The sequence below is a fragment of the Trachypithecus francoisi genome, unplaced genomic scaffold (genome assembly GCF_009764315.1).
Source record: "Trachypithecus francoisi isolate TF-2019V2 unplaced genomic scaffold, Tfra_2.0 Contig01676, whole genome shotgun sequence".
NCBI lineage: Eukaryota > Metazoa > Chordata > Mammalia > Primates > Cercopithecidae > Trachypithecus > Trachypithecus francoisi.
The window spans coordinates 1,705,790-1,719,023 of record NW_022681448.1 but is presented as its reverse complement, the minus strand read 5'-3'; the positions used below and the strand labels follow the sequence as shown (position 1 = coordinate 1,719,023).

Below are 13,234 nucleotides of genomic sequence, written 5' to 3'. Positions count from 1 at the left end.
CTCAACATTAGAAAGTCTAGTGAGGGGAGGCCGGGCGCGCTGGCTCACGCCTGTAATCCCAGCACTTTGGGAGGCCGAGGTGGGCAGATCGTCTGAGGTCAGGAGTTCAAGACCAGCCTGGCTAATATGGTTAAACCCCGTTTCTACTGAAAACACAAAAAAAATTAGCCAGGCGTGGTGGCGTGCACCTGTAATCCCAGCTACTCGAGAGGCTGAGGCAGGAGAATCGCTTGAACCTGGAAAGCGGAGGCTGCAGTGGACCGAGATCACACCATTGCGCTCCAGCTTGAGCAAGAAGAGCAAAACTGAAAAAAAAGAAAGTCTAGCAAGGGGAAGTGAAGGAGGTGGTCATAACTATGAGACCACACTAAGCCCCGGAAGTAAAAATTTTAAATGTTACAGAATTAAGACCAAAAGAAACAGTTAAAAGATTTGGCAATTAGGTAGCCAGTGATCTCAAAAGAGCAGATTTGTTATACTGTTGAGAGTGCAAATCAGATAGATTTCTTTCTAGAAGTATAGGGAAGAGAAGAAATCATTAGAAAAAGATGCAGAGATTCTGGAGGATAAACCATTTTTATCTCGATGGAGGATCAAGCACTGCAGACCAGTGAAAAAGCCAGAGAAGGGGAGCTGGTGAAGAGAAAGACGGCAACTCTTCCAGTCATTACCAGGTGACACGCAGTAAGTTCACCATGCCAGGTGCTGGCAGCAAATTCATTATGTTTGGTCCATACAGACAGTTAAAGAAGTGTAGCTGCTATTAACTGAGCACCTACTATGCCAGCTGCATACCCTGTATTATTTTTAGTCCTCACCTCAACAATCTCAGGAAACCAGGCATTACCATACTCATTTGTTAACTGACTGAACTACAGCTCAGAGGTTACATGACTTGCCTGATATCACAAACTGGTAAATACTGGAGCAAAATTGTTTTTAGTAGTTATATTAAGGCATAATATACACATAGTAAAATTTACTTAAGTGAAAGGTTTGATAAATATATTAAATGTATATACTTATGCAACAATCACCACAATCCAGTTTTATAAAACACTCTATTACCCCAAAACTCCCTTCATGAGCAGGGCAGATTTAAGCCTGAATCTGTATAACTCCAACTCATGTCATGCTACAGTGAGAAAAATGGCTTTTTTTGGCAGAAAATCTGCAAAATTAAGTCGTTACCCTTCCAATCTTCTGTTAGTACTCACTAGTTCCCTTTCCATGTGAGGCCCTTATATATCTCTAGAACCACACTCACATATCATGATCTCACCAAATACACAAGTTTATTATAATTTGGAAACATACCCCCTAAAAGCAAAGTATAATCAGACTTTTATATAGGATGCTATTAGTTACTGCAATCTTTTTTTTAAAAAAAATGCAAAAGGAGTTAGGAAAAGGAAGACAAATGAATAGGTAAGTCCAGGAGAAAGACTGAATGAAAACAGAAGAGTAAGGTCCTTAAAAAAAGGACAATGTGATATACAAATAAAGAGACCACGAAATAACAGAAGTCAGGAGTCTGTGTCATGGAAGAGAGACTAACTGGAACAGAAGCTTCTCTTCTTTTTTTTTTGAGACGGAGTCTTGCTCTGTCGCCCAGGCTGGAGTGCAGTGGCTGGATCTCAGCTCACTGCAAGCTCCGCCTCCCGGGTTCCCGCCATTCTCCTGCCTCAGCCTCCCGAGTAGCTGGGACTACAGGCGCCCGCCACCTCGCCCAGCTAGTTTTTTGTATTTTTTTTAGTAGAGACAGGGTTTCACCGTGTTAGCCAGGATGGTCTCGATCTCCTGACCTCGTGATCCGCCCGTCTCGGCCTCCCAAAGTGCTGGGATTACAGGCTTGAGCCACCGTGCCCGGCCGAAGCTTCTCTTCTATAAGCCATGTAAAACCGTACAGAGACACGGGATGGAATGACTTCCCAGGCAGGAGTTAACACTTAGTTGGCTAAGAAACAGGACTATACAATATTAAGAAACAGGACTATACAATATTAAGACAGACAAAAATCAAAATAAAGTGAGACAATATTCATAGTAAAGTTATAAAGCTAAAACTTTGTTAAATTTTATAATAATGATTTTCCTATAACTAATTAAAACAAGTGCAAATTTTTCATTATGTAAAAAAACAAGCAGGTTGGGCACGGTGGCTCACGCCCATAATCCCAGCACTTTGGGAGGCCAAGGCAGGCAGATCACCTGAGGTTGGGAGTTCAAGACCAGCCTGACCAAAATGGAGAAACCACGTCTCTACTAAAAATACAAAATGAGCCCGCCGTGGTGGCGCATGCCTGTAATCCCAGCTACTCAGGAGGGTGAGGCAAGACAATCGCTAGAACCCGGGAGGTGGAGGCTGCAGTGAGCCCTGATCGTGCCACTGCACTCCAGCCTAGGCGACAAGAGCAAAAAAAAAAAAAAAAAAAAGAATTATAGACATAAAAGAATTCAGGCCTGGGCAGTGGTTCACACCTGTAATCCCAGCACTTTGGGAGGCTGAGGCGGGTAGATCACTTGAGGTCAGGAGTTCAAGACCAGCCTCACCAACATGGAGAAACCCCATCTCTACTAAAAATACAAAATTAGCCAGGCGGGAGGCTCATGCCTGCAATCCCAGCTACTCGGGAGGCTGAGGCACGAGAATCACTTGAACCTGGGAGGCGGAGGTTGCGTTGAGCCGAGATTGCACCATTGCACTTCAAAGCCTGGGCAACAAGAGCAAAACTCCGTCTCAAAAAAAAAAAAAAAAAAAAAACAAGCAAATATAGAATTACGTAAGAATTCAGGCCTGGTGCGGTGGCTCACACCTGTAATCCCAGCACTTTGGCAGGCCCAGGCAGGTGGATCACCTGAGTTCAGGAGTTCAAAACCAGCTGGCCAACATGGTGAAACCCTGTCTCTACTAAAAATACAAAAATTAGCCAGACGTAGTGGTGCACACTTGTAATCCCAGCTATGCAGGAGGCTGAGGCAGGAGAATTGCCTGAAGTTGAACCCAGGAGGCGGAGGTTGCAGTGAGCTGAGATCATGTCATTGCACTCTGGTCTAGGCAACAGAGCAAGACTCCATTTCAAAAAAAAAGAATTCAGATACCATATCAGAGCCAGAAATCATTAAAATGATTAAAATAAGATATGACAAGCCTGGAACGAAAAAAAGTACAAATCTAAACAGGAGGATAAACTAAAATTTTCATTTAACTTACATTTTCACTTCCACCCAAACCTTTCCTTAGTTCTATAGAACTAGAAACAAAATTCACTAAGTCTAGATGAAATGCTCTTCCAAGCAAAGCCAAAGAAACTGCCAGCCCATAATTAAGAGAACACATCTTTTATGACTATTTAATATACAACAGGTGTTGTAATATCCAATTTGTTCAATCAGTCCCCTGATTATTACCCTGAACATTCTGTCTAGTCCAACTTGATATTCCAAGAAACACTACTCTTCCTACGCAAAAGACATACCTCTTTGAAAGGAATGATTATAAAACTATTCCAGTATTAGAAGAAAAAGTCGTTTTTTAATGTTAAGTAACAAAACCCAAAAATTTAGTTGTCAATTCTTACACTAGTAAGTCCAGAGACGGTATCTAGGTGACTATGGCAGAGAGTAATATACACATGCATTGCTATAAAGTAAAAAGAATTTGTCTCACTGTATTATAGTCACATTGTACAAATATTATTCTGTCTGCAACTTCTAACTGTGCATCCCGATGTTACTTAAAATAGCTATGTATTTTTCTTATCCAATCTAAATGCATGGTTAGAGAGTTTAATGCAATAGTTTTAACAGATCTTTCGGCCGGGCGCAGTGGCTCAAGCCTGTAATCCCAGCACTTTGGGAGGCCGAGACGGGCGCATCAAGAGGTCAGGAGATCGAGACCATCCTGGCTAACACGGTGAAACCCCGTCTCTACTAAAAAATACAAAAAACTAGCCGGGCGTGGTGGCGGGCGCCTGTAGTCCCAGCTACTCGGGAGGCTGAGGCGGGAGAATGGCGTGAACCCGGGAGGCGGAGCTTGCAGTGAGCTGAGATCCGGCCACTGCACTCCAGCCTGGGCGACAGAGCAAGACTCCGTCTCAAAAAAAAAAAAAAAAAAAAAAAAAACAGATATTTCCCAACATTTTCATACGAAGTTGCACCAATTTATTCCTAGTAAATTTATCTTGAAAGATTACAATTTAACATTAACTTGTAATATAAAAAACATATTTTTAAGGATAATTTTCTTTTTTTTTTTTTTGAGATGGAGTCTCGCTCTGTCGCCCAGGCTGGAGTGCAGTGGCCGGATCTCAGCTCACTGCAAGCTCCGCCTCCCGGGTTTACGCCATTCTCCCGCCTCAGCCTCCCGAGTAGCTGGGACTGCAGGTGCCCGCCACCTCGCCCGGCTAGTTTTTTGTATTTTTTAGTAGAGAAGAGGTTTCACCGTGTTCGCCAGTATGGTCTCGATCTCCTGACCTCGTGATCCACCCGTCTCGGCCTCCCAAAGTGCTGGGATTACAGGCTTGAGCCACCACGCCCGGCCAAGGATAAATTTTTTTAAACTCTTTAGATTTATAAATTCACAAAAACCAATCTGACCTTGAAATTCACTAGGAACACTAGAGAGAAAAAAAATCTGGAACCCTCTGGAAAAGAGAGAAAAACCTAATCCTTGGCAGCCTATTGACATTAAAGAGAAGGTTCTAAATTAAGAATAAACAAAAACAAGATGATAACTTATATTAATAAAACATCAGTGTGCAAAAGTTTAAAAAACCCAACCAGCCGGGTGCCGTGGCTCAAGCCTGTAATCCCAGCACTTTGGGAGGCCGAGACGGGCGGATCACGAGGTCAGGAGATCGAGACCATCCTGGCAAACACGGTGAAACCCCGTCTCTACTAAAAAAAAAAAAATACTGCCGGGCGCGGTGGCTCACGCCTGAAATCCCAGCACTTTGGGAGGCCGAGGTGGGCGGATCACAAGGTCAGGAGATCGAGACCATGGTGAAACCCCGTCTCTACTAAAAATACAAAAAAATTAGCCGGGCGCGGTTGCGGGCGCCTGTAGTCCCAGCTACTCAGGAGGCTGAGGCAGGAGAATGGCGTGAACCCAGGAGGCGGAGCTTGCAGTGAGCCGAGATCGCGCCACTGCACTCCAGCCTGGGCGGCAGAGCGAGACTCCGCCTCAAAAAAAAAAAAAAGGAAAAAAAAAAAATACAAAAAACTAGCTGGGCAAGGTGGCGGGCGCCTGTAGTCCCAGATACTCGGGAGGCTGAGGCAGGAGAATGGCGTAAACCTGGGAGCTTGCAGTGAACCGAGATCTGGCCACTGCACTCCAGCCTGGGTGACAGAGCGAGACTCCGTCTCAAATAAATAAATAAATAAATAACCCAACCTACTGGCTAGGCATGGTGGCTTATGCCTACAATCCTAACACTTTGGGAGGCCAAGGTAGGAAGATCGCTTCAGTCCAGGAGTCCAGGAGACAACAAAGCGGATCCCTGTCTCTACAAAAAACCGACCTATTAAACATACATTACCTATTTCTGTGAATAATCAGTTTACTCTTTTTTTTTTTGACAGTCTGTCACTCTGTCACTCAGGCTGGAATGCAATGGTGCAATCTTGGCTCACTGCAAACTCCACCTCCCAGTTTCAAGTGATTCTCCTACCTTAGCCTCCTATCTGGCATTACAGATGCCCACCACCATGCTTGGCTAATCTTTGTATTTTTAGTAGAGAGAGGATTTCACCACGTTGGCCAGGCTGGTCTCGAACTCCTGACCTCAGGTGATCCACCCACCTCAGTCTCCCAAAGCTGGGATTACAGGGGTGAGCCACTGAGCTCGGCCAACCAGTTTACTCCTACATCATTTCTTGAAATAGCAAACATGAATACTTATAGAACACTAATCAAATCAGTAAAAATAAAACTCAACAGCTATATATACCCTTCTTTCAAATTAAAGAGCATTAATTTTTCTTAAACTTTATTACTTCTAATTTTCAATGGACTGTTATAAAGTTAAAAATAAAACAGTACTAAGAACAAATCCCAAAGTCATACTAATCAAGTGATTCTGCTAATCTCTCTGCACATCATTTTTTAAACTTTAATAAAAAGTTTAAAAATGTTTACGAAAATTCATTCTGCAGCTCCACAGAGGTGCTTCAAGTATTGTGTAAAGCTCAATTCAAAAAAAATTAATATATCTTAATATATGCACAAAAACAACAGATATGTTCAAATGTGTTATAATCCAACACATTTTAAACTGATGAACTCATCTTGTTGCCAAGCATTTGGTGTGACCATAAAAACCCTTTTCATATGTCTATTTTAGTAAGAGGCATCGAAGACTACAAAGTGACTTATTTAAAAAACCAGGTTGCAAATATAAAAATGGGCAACTCCAACTACATAAAAAAATTTGCTGATATACAACCAAAATAAAATACCAAAATAAGCTGCAACTGTTCCTCAGATTGCTGCACTCAAATTCATGGATTTATCCAACAGCAATTTTTCTCATTGACAACTTTGTAAGTCTTATATATTGGAGACCTGCATTAGTACTTTTTGATCTGAATACTTCAAAAGTCCTGTTCACTTTTGTGCTTTGACAGGAATATAAGAAAATTAACCAACTGAAGTGTTTTTAAAGGAGGAAAATGCAGGAAGTCAAAGCAATTTATTTCTTCCCTAAATTGAAATGCCCTACATAAAATACTATTTGCGAATCTAATGAGAGAAAACACTTGAGTTTGGGCTCTCCTTGCATTCGCTAAAAAAAAATCACATGCAGGCCAGCACGGTGGCTCACACCTGTAATCCCAATACTTTGGGAGGTTGAGGCGGGCAGATCACCGGGGCTCAGGAGTTCGAGACCAGTCTGGCCAACACGGTGAAACCTCGTCTCTACTGAAAATCCCCATCTCTACTAAAAATACAAAACTAGCCAGGTGTAGTGGGCAAGTGCCTATAGTCCCAGCTACTTGGGAAGCTGAGGCAGGAGAATGCTTGAACCCAGGAGGCGGAGGTTGCAGTGAGCAGACACCGCGCCACTGCACTCCAGCCTGGATGACAAAGAGAGATTCCATCTCAAAAAAAAGAGGCTGGGTGAGGTGGCTTACGTCTGTAATCCCAGCACTGTGGGAGGCTGAGACAGGCGAATCACTTGAGGCCAGGAGTTCGAGATAAGCCTGAACAACATGATGAAATCCTGTTTCTACTGAAAATACAAAATTGGCTAGTCACAGTCGCGCGCACCTGTGATCCCAGCTACTTGGAAGGCTGAGGCACGAGCATCACTTGAACCCAGGAGGCGGAGGTTGCAGTGAGCCAAGTTTGCGTCACTGCACTCCAGCCTGGGCAGTAAGAGTGAAACACCATCTTGAAAAAAAAAAAAAATCACATGCAATTTGAATAGCCCAGTCTTCTTATAATAAATGACATTTATCATGATATATGTTAACAATATTGTCAAATGGGATGGAGACATATTAATGCTAGAGAGACAGAAAATATAACATTTCTAATTATATCACGCCTTTTGACACCAGAGTTTCAGCATTTCATACCTATTCTTCGCATCACATTAATACCAGAGCATCTGACTAAAGGTAAAGATTCACTTTGTCTCAAATGTATTAAGTTTGTACATCTCCGTACCTCAAACAAGGGCAAAATACAATAAAACTGAAAAAAAAAAAAAAAAACTGTTCTTCAAAGGCAATATAAGCTCTCTATCCACACAGAAGTTAAAAATGTTCATATGTCAGCGTATATGTCATACCTGAGTGATTCAGGGTTGTCTCACCACATGAAATGCAAAAGCCTAGCCCATGGAAAAGCAGAGACCGCTTTATATCTTTCTCCCAACAGTTTAAAAGGATAGGTGGGAGGAAATAGATATTATTAAGGATGCACTAAAGAAAGATGCCATAAATATTCAAAGTAGTTTTAACTGTCAAAATACTTTGTAAATAGATTTAAAAGCACTCATATATGTTCCTACTGTATAATAAAAGTACTTATTTAGTCAAGGCCAATTAAAAATCATCAGGTTATCTTCATCTTACTGTCTAGCACATAACAGCATCACTAGTTGCTGTTTTTAAGTAAAGAAATGTTCAATTCTAAGCTAAATTGTTAAGCAAAACAAGAACCACATTCTGGTTATGTAAAAGCAGCACTGCTTCCCGTTAGTATACATATGTTGGCATTACAGAAAAGTACTGATTTTACATTTTTTATGTTCCTCGTCTCCAAATATCTAGTAAACATAACCAATTATCAAGCTTCCCCTATCAACATAACTAAGAACAAAGAAAAAAAAAATCCTAGAAAGGCAAATCTTTTGTGAAAATATGCAGCGATAAGCATCTTCCATCCATTTGAAAGATCTAACCTTGATTCACTATATTTGAATGATCTGACGCCTGAGATGAACTTCAAACTCATTAGAGAAGTTATAGTCATTCAAGTTAGCAGTATTTAGAAAACAATTACAGACTGTAAATTTTACAGACACATTGAAAAAGAGACTATGTTAATTCTGATCCAAACAGCCCGTTAATTTTGAAACAAAGCAGTATATAAATCTAATTGATAACTGTGGTTATCAACATCACTGGGTTTTCATGATAATTAAATTACTTAACACGTTAAAAATTAGTGCGGGCACGTATTGATAATTTTAGAATGTGAATGATGGGTACATGGAGGGTCAGTACACTATTCTTACACGTAAAATTTAAAGTTTCCATAATAAACTTAAAAAAAAAACCTTAGGATCGGGCTAGCATACAATAAGGGCTCAATACATGCCATTTGTATTACCCTGTGGGCTACTTGCTAAGATTAAAGGAAAGTGTCCTGGACTGTGCCTAGAACGATGTATATTTAATACAAGTTACTATTCTCACATCATCCTTCACAATGTATATTCAGCAAACGCTTATCAATTAACTGTTTTTTAAACCATGTGGACTGAATACTTATGCGTAAATAACTCATCTCTGACTCTGACAGGGATGACAAGTTACAATATCAACTGTCAATGGGCTCCAGAGATATAATGTATCCAGAGTGCTGACTTCAGATACTTTGTTTAGTTTCAATTGTCTGAAGGAAACTATGACTGGCTATCTTCATCTTCCTCTCCAGCACATTACATGGTTGCCTTAAAACCAACAAATTAAATAATTATCAGGTAACACATTCAAAAACGACCGCTAAGTGAAAGATGATCAACACGGAAGACGGGGAACGAAGAAAGTAACTAGATCAGTACACTGGACTGATCAGCATACTACTTGGTGAACAAGATAGCACTAGAGGAGTGGACTCCATCCCTTTCGTAAGTAAATAAATGAAAAAAGATCTAACAACTCACGAACCGTGTCAAAATTTGCGTTTCCAATAGGCATAAACAAAAATATGATTATTTCTACGTTTCCAATTCCTTCAATCAATTAGCCATTGTTTACGGAAGAAAAAATGTTAAGGTTGCATGCACAGCATTCAACAAGAAATAACTTTAATTCCCATTTTGGAACTCTAGAGGGCACCAGAAATATGCCCTCCTTCGCACCACCCCTCCTCCCCGGTAACGTGAGCAGCTGCAGAAGACCGTCGTCTGGTTGCTGAGGTTGGTATTGCAGCAGCAGGAGCGATGTCTGCAGCGGTGGAAACAGCAGCGCCCACTCCCAGCTGCCTCACCAGCCATTACCCAGGCTTCGCCCTGGGGGCAGCTGCCACCCAAGGGAAAGCTCCTCCCCCTCAAAACAACTGGGAGGGCCAGGTCCCGTAGCTGAACCCCTACAACCTGACAATGTCCTCTATTGGCAACAAATTAGGGGCAAAGGACTCACAATGGGGGTGTTTTCCTCCTCACTTTCTGCCAAGGATGCACCAGACAGGGCTGAAGGCGATTCTTGGTCCTGGGATAGGAGGAAAAACGAAAAATGTATCAAGAACACACAACCTGGTGGCAGAAACCAACCCTTTCTGCCAGAAGGAGGCAGAGAAGGGAATAAGAGGTCAAGGAGGCTCGGTTCTTCTATTATTACCCCCACCATGCGCACAATAGCCCCCTCCTGCGTAAGTGGGGCAAAACAGCGCAAAATATGGATCTGGGGCCAAAACCCATGTGAAAGGCAAAATCTGGAAGGGAGGGGGCCTGAGGACAGCGAGCCTGCTCCCGGGAAGGGAGGGGGGAGGGAAAACGCTGCCTCGACGCCAGCAAGGGATTTGTATTCCCTCCTAAATTTGCCCACCCAGCGTCATCCCCGTCACTCCAAGTACCAATTCAGAGGTAAGGGGCGGCTCACGTCACCGCTGGGCCGATATCGCCCACATTTGCCCCAAGCAGTTGCCCTGGGCCCGAGGTTTGCCCCCCCCTGCAGTCGGCGACCGGCAGCGCTGCCTCCCCGTCCGCCATTAGAGACCCAGCCAAACAATACGTGCGGAGCAAGAGCCGCGCAGCGCAGCGCCGAGGAAAAGAAGAGCGAAGGAGGGGACCCGGCGGGGCAGAGGCAGCAGCCCTCACCCCGAAAAACTTGGGGACCTCGGCTCCAGTGGACAGGGTGGGAGCGCGGCCCCGAGAGCGGAGACCCGGCCGGGGCGCCCCTCCCCCGCCCCCCGCAGGAGAGAAAGGAAAATGCCCCGCGACCTCCCCGGGCGGCCGGCACCCCCGCCCCGCCGTCCCGCCGCCCCGCCGGCCCCGCGACCCCCGCCGCTGGCGGCCGCCTCACCCAGCCCTCCCGGCCTCGCCCGCACTCTCCCAGCCCCTCGGGCCGCACGCAAAGGCGCCTGTGACATGAGCGCAGCCCCGAGCTGCCCCCGAGGCCCCGACGCGGCAGCGGCGACGGCGGCCGCGCCGCGGGGTATTAATCCCGGGTCGGTGGGAGGCTCCGGAGGCTGCCCTCACCCATCTCCGCCTCCCTAGTCGCCTCCGCCTCCGCCTCCTCCTCCGGAGGCTGCGCTGCTCCCAGCCACCCCCACTCTCGGCGGCCCCGGACTGGAAAGACAGCGGGGATAAGCCTCACCCGGTTCTGGCTGCGGCTCCGCGGAGCGAACCTCCCCTCCCCCGGCCCACCCCCCTTCGGCGACACGCACAACTCCGCTCGGTCCAGTCCCGGCTTTAGCGCTGGTGAGGAGGAGGAGGCGGAGGAGGCGGCGGCGCGGCCGAGCCCGGGGAGGCCCCGCCCTCCGGGCGCTCATTGGCTGGCGGGAGAGGCGGGCCGGAGCGCCTCGGACATGCCCATTGGCTCCGACGGCCGTCCTTCAGGGCCCCCCCTCGGTGGGGTGGTCCGAAGGGCTGTCCGTCAGGTGCGGGCCACTCCCCCGGCCCTGCCGTTCCACTCCCGCCTCCGCCGGCCCTCGACTCCCGGCCGGGTCCCCTCCCCGCCGGTCCCCCGCCCCCACCCACCGGGTCTGCCAGGGTCAGGAGCCCGAGATTCGCTGCCCGCCGCACCGACCCCGCTTCGGCTCCTCAGGGCCCGGGGCTCTCCGGGACCTAGACAGCCCGGGAGACTCCGGTGGGGCCGCCTGCCCTCGCCCGAGCTTGGGCGCCCAGGCCGCGGCAGTGGCTCCCAACGCCCCTGCCCGAGGAGAACCGCGGCCTCGATGCCCCATCGCCCTCCCTGTCCAGTTCCTTGAAGGCCCCTGCGAGGGGCGAGGCCGGGGAGGCGCTGGAGCGGGGCCGAGTGGGCTTTCGGGGCCACGGGCGAACTGGAGTCCTGACCGCGCTGGGGGCAGTGGAGGCCCTTCCACCCTCGCCGCGCCCCGTGGGGAATAGTCCCCCACCTCCCGCCATGGCTGCAGCAGGAGGAGACGACGTCCTCCATTTTGTCGGAACGACTGTGGGAACTTGGGACCCCCTAAAAATCAAACCCCGTGGGGCCGGGAAACTTGTCCCGGGGAAGCCCCGACTGGGCTCTGCCATTCGGCCAAGGGAAGAGCCCCGGCTGCCTGCGTCTGCGTCCGCGGGGCCGTAGGGGACGGGCACGACGGTGGAGAGACCCAGACGCCGCTCCCCGCCTCCATCAACCAAGATGGAGGGAGCTGCGGGCTCCCCTGGAGCTGGGCTCCCGCCGGCTGGAGGGGCTGAGGCCCGCCCTGGGGCGTCCCTGGGCGCCGCCGTCCTGTGCTCCGCAGCCCGGGGCGCTGGCCCTGCCCAGGCCGCTCTACCGCCTGCCACCGTCTCCTGGTCCTCAACTGTTGATGGAGACTCCATGGAGGCTCCCTCCACAGCCCGCTCCATCGCGGGGCGCACTCGCTGCGGCCCCCGGGGAGAGCGGAGTCAGGGACAGACGGCGACGGGCGCCCGAGGAGGGCGAGCCCCACAGGCCACCTCCACGAGGGGTCTTCTCTTTTGTTCCTCGTCTACACCTACGTCTTCGGCGGACGTCATGGTGCTGAACCATTTCCAAGACTCACGTAAAGATGGAAGCGATGCCGCTTGCTTCTCGCCCTGGCGGTTCTTAGTGGGATTACAACTGAGGGTGTTGGTTATTTTCCCACCCAAATGGATGGGCGACTTCTCAATTTCACGATTATCTGACACCATTGCCTATTAATAAACAGATAGATGATAATACAGTTTCAAGTTCAACACGATATTGATGAGCATGAAGTTTTTAGTGAAGTTAATCACCCATGAAAGACTGATGTTTAAACTCATAGACGCAACTTACAGAGGAAATCTAGTAGAAGTTGAATTCAGTCACTCATTAAAAAATAAATCCAGTAGACTTTCCACCTTGTACGAAATACCTTGAATACACTGCTCTTTTTTATTGAAAAAAATTAATAAAATATACTTGAACCAGCCTTTCAAAAAGTATCACTAATTATTAGGAAACTATTTTGTAACTAAAATTTTTTAGTTTTAAATACACTAAAATAGCCTCTTAAGATTTTATACTACACAGTACTGTTTTAGACTGAAAAACTATCACAACAGAAACATCACAACAAAAACAGCCACTATCATCAAAACAGACACATCCTCTACTACCAAATTGTAATAATTTGGTGAAAACTTGCACCATCCCTTTTCTGCTGCCAGTCCTATTGCAGTAGCTTCAGCTCGTTGAGTTTATATTTAGAAGAGTGAAGTAGACATACTTCCAAATAAGCTCTGTGATAAACTTAAATGATAGATTGGGTTGCCATATACTGTTCAGCTGGAGCTCTATACTGCTACGAATTCCCTAGTGTTATTGC

At 46.7% G+C, this 13,234-nt stretch overlaps 1 protein-coding gene across 7 annotated transcripts in view; it reads right to left on the bottom strand.

Moving 5' to 3' along the window:
- Positions 1 to 12,462, bottom strand: part of ZMYM2 (zinc finger MYM-type containing 2) — a 130,892-nt gene extending 118,430 nt beyond the window's left edge. For 2 of the 7 annotated variants that reach the window (XR_004433872.1, XM_033197328.1), the window contains exons 1-2: positions 11,053 to 11,219; positions 9,877 to 9,945 (exon numbers count right to left, since the gene is read on the bottom strand). The gene's annotated coding sequence lies outside the window, so the exon portion shown is untranslated. Of the gene's footprint in view, positions 1 to 9,876; positions 9,946 to 10,758; positions 10,908 to 10,934; positions 11,225 to 12,401 lie in introns of those variants that run through there. The other 5 variants (XM_033197318.1, XM_033197292.1, XM_033197300.1 and 2 more) reach the window with 5 other exon arrangements.
- Between the last annotated feature and the right edge of the window lie 772 nt (positions 12,463 to 13,234).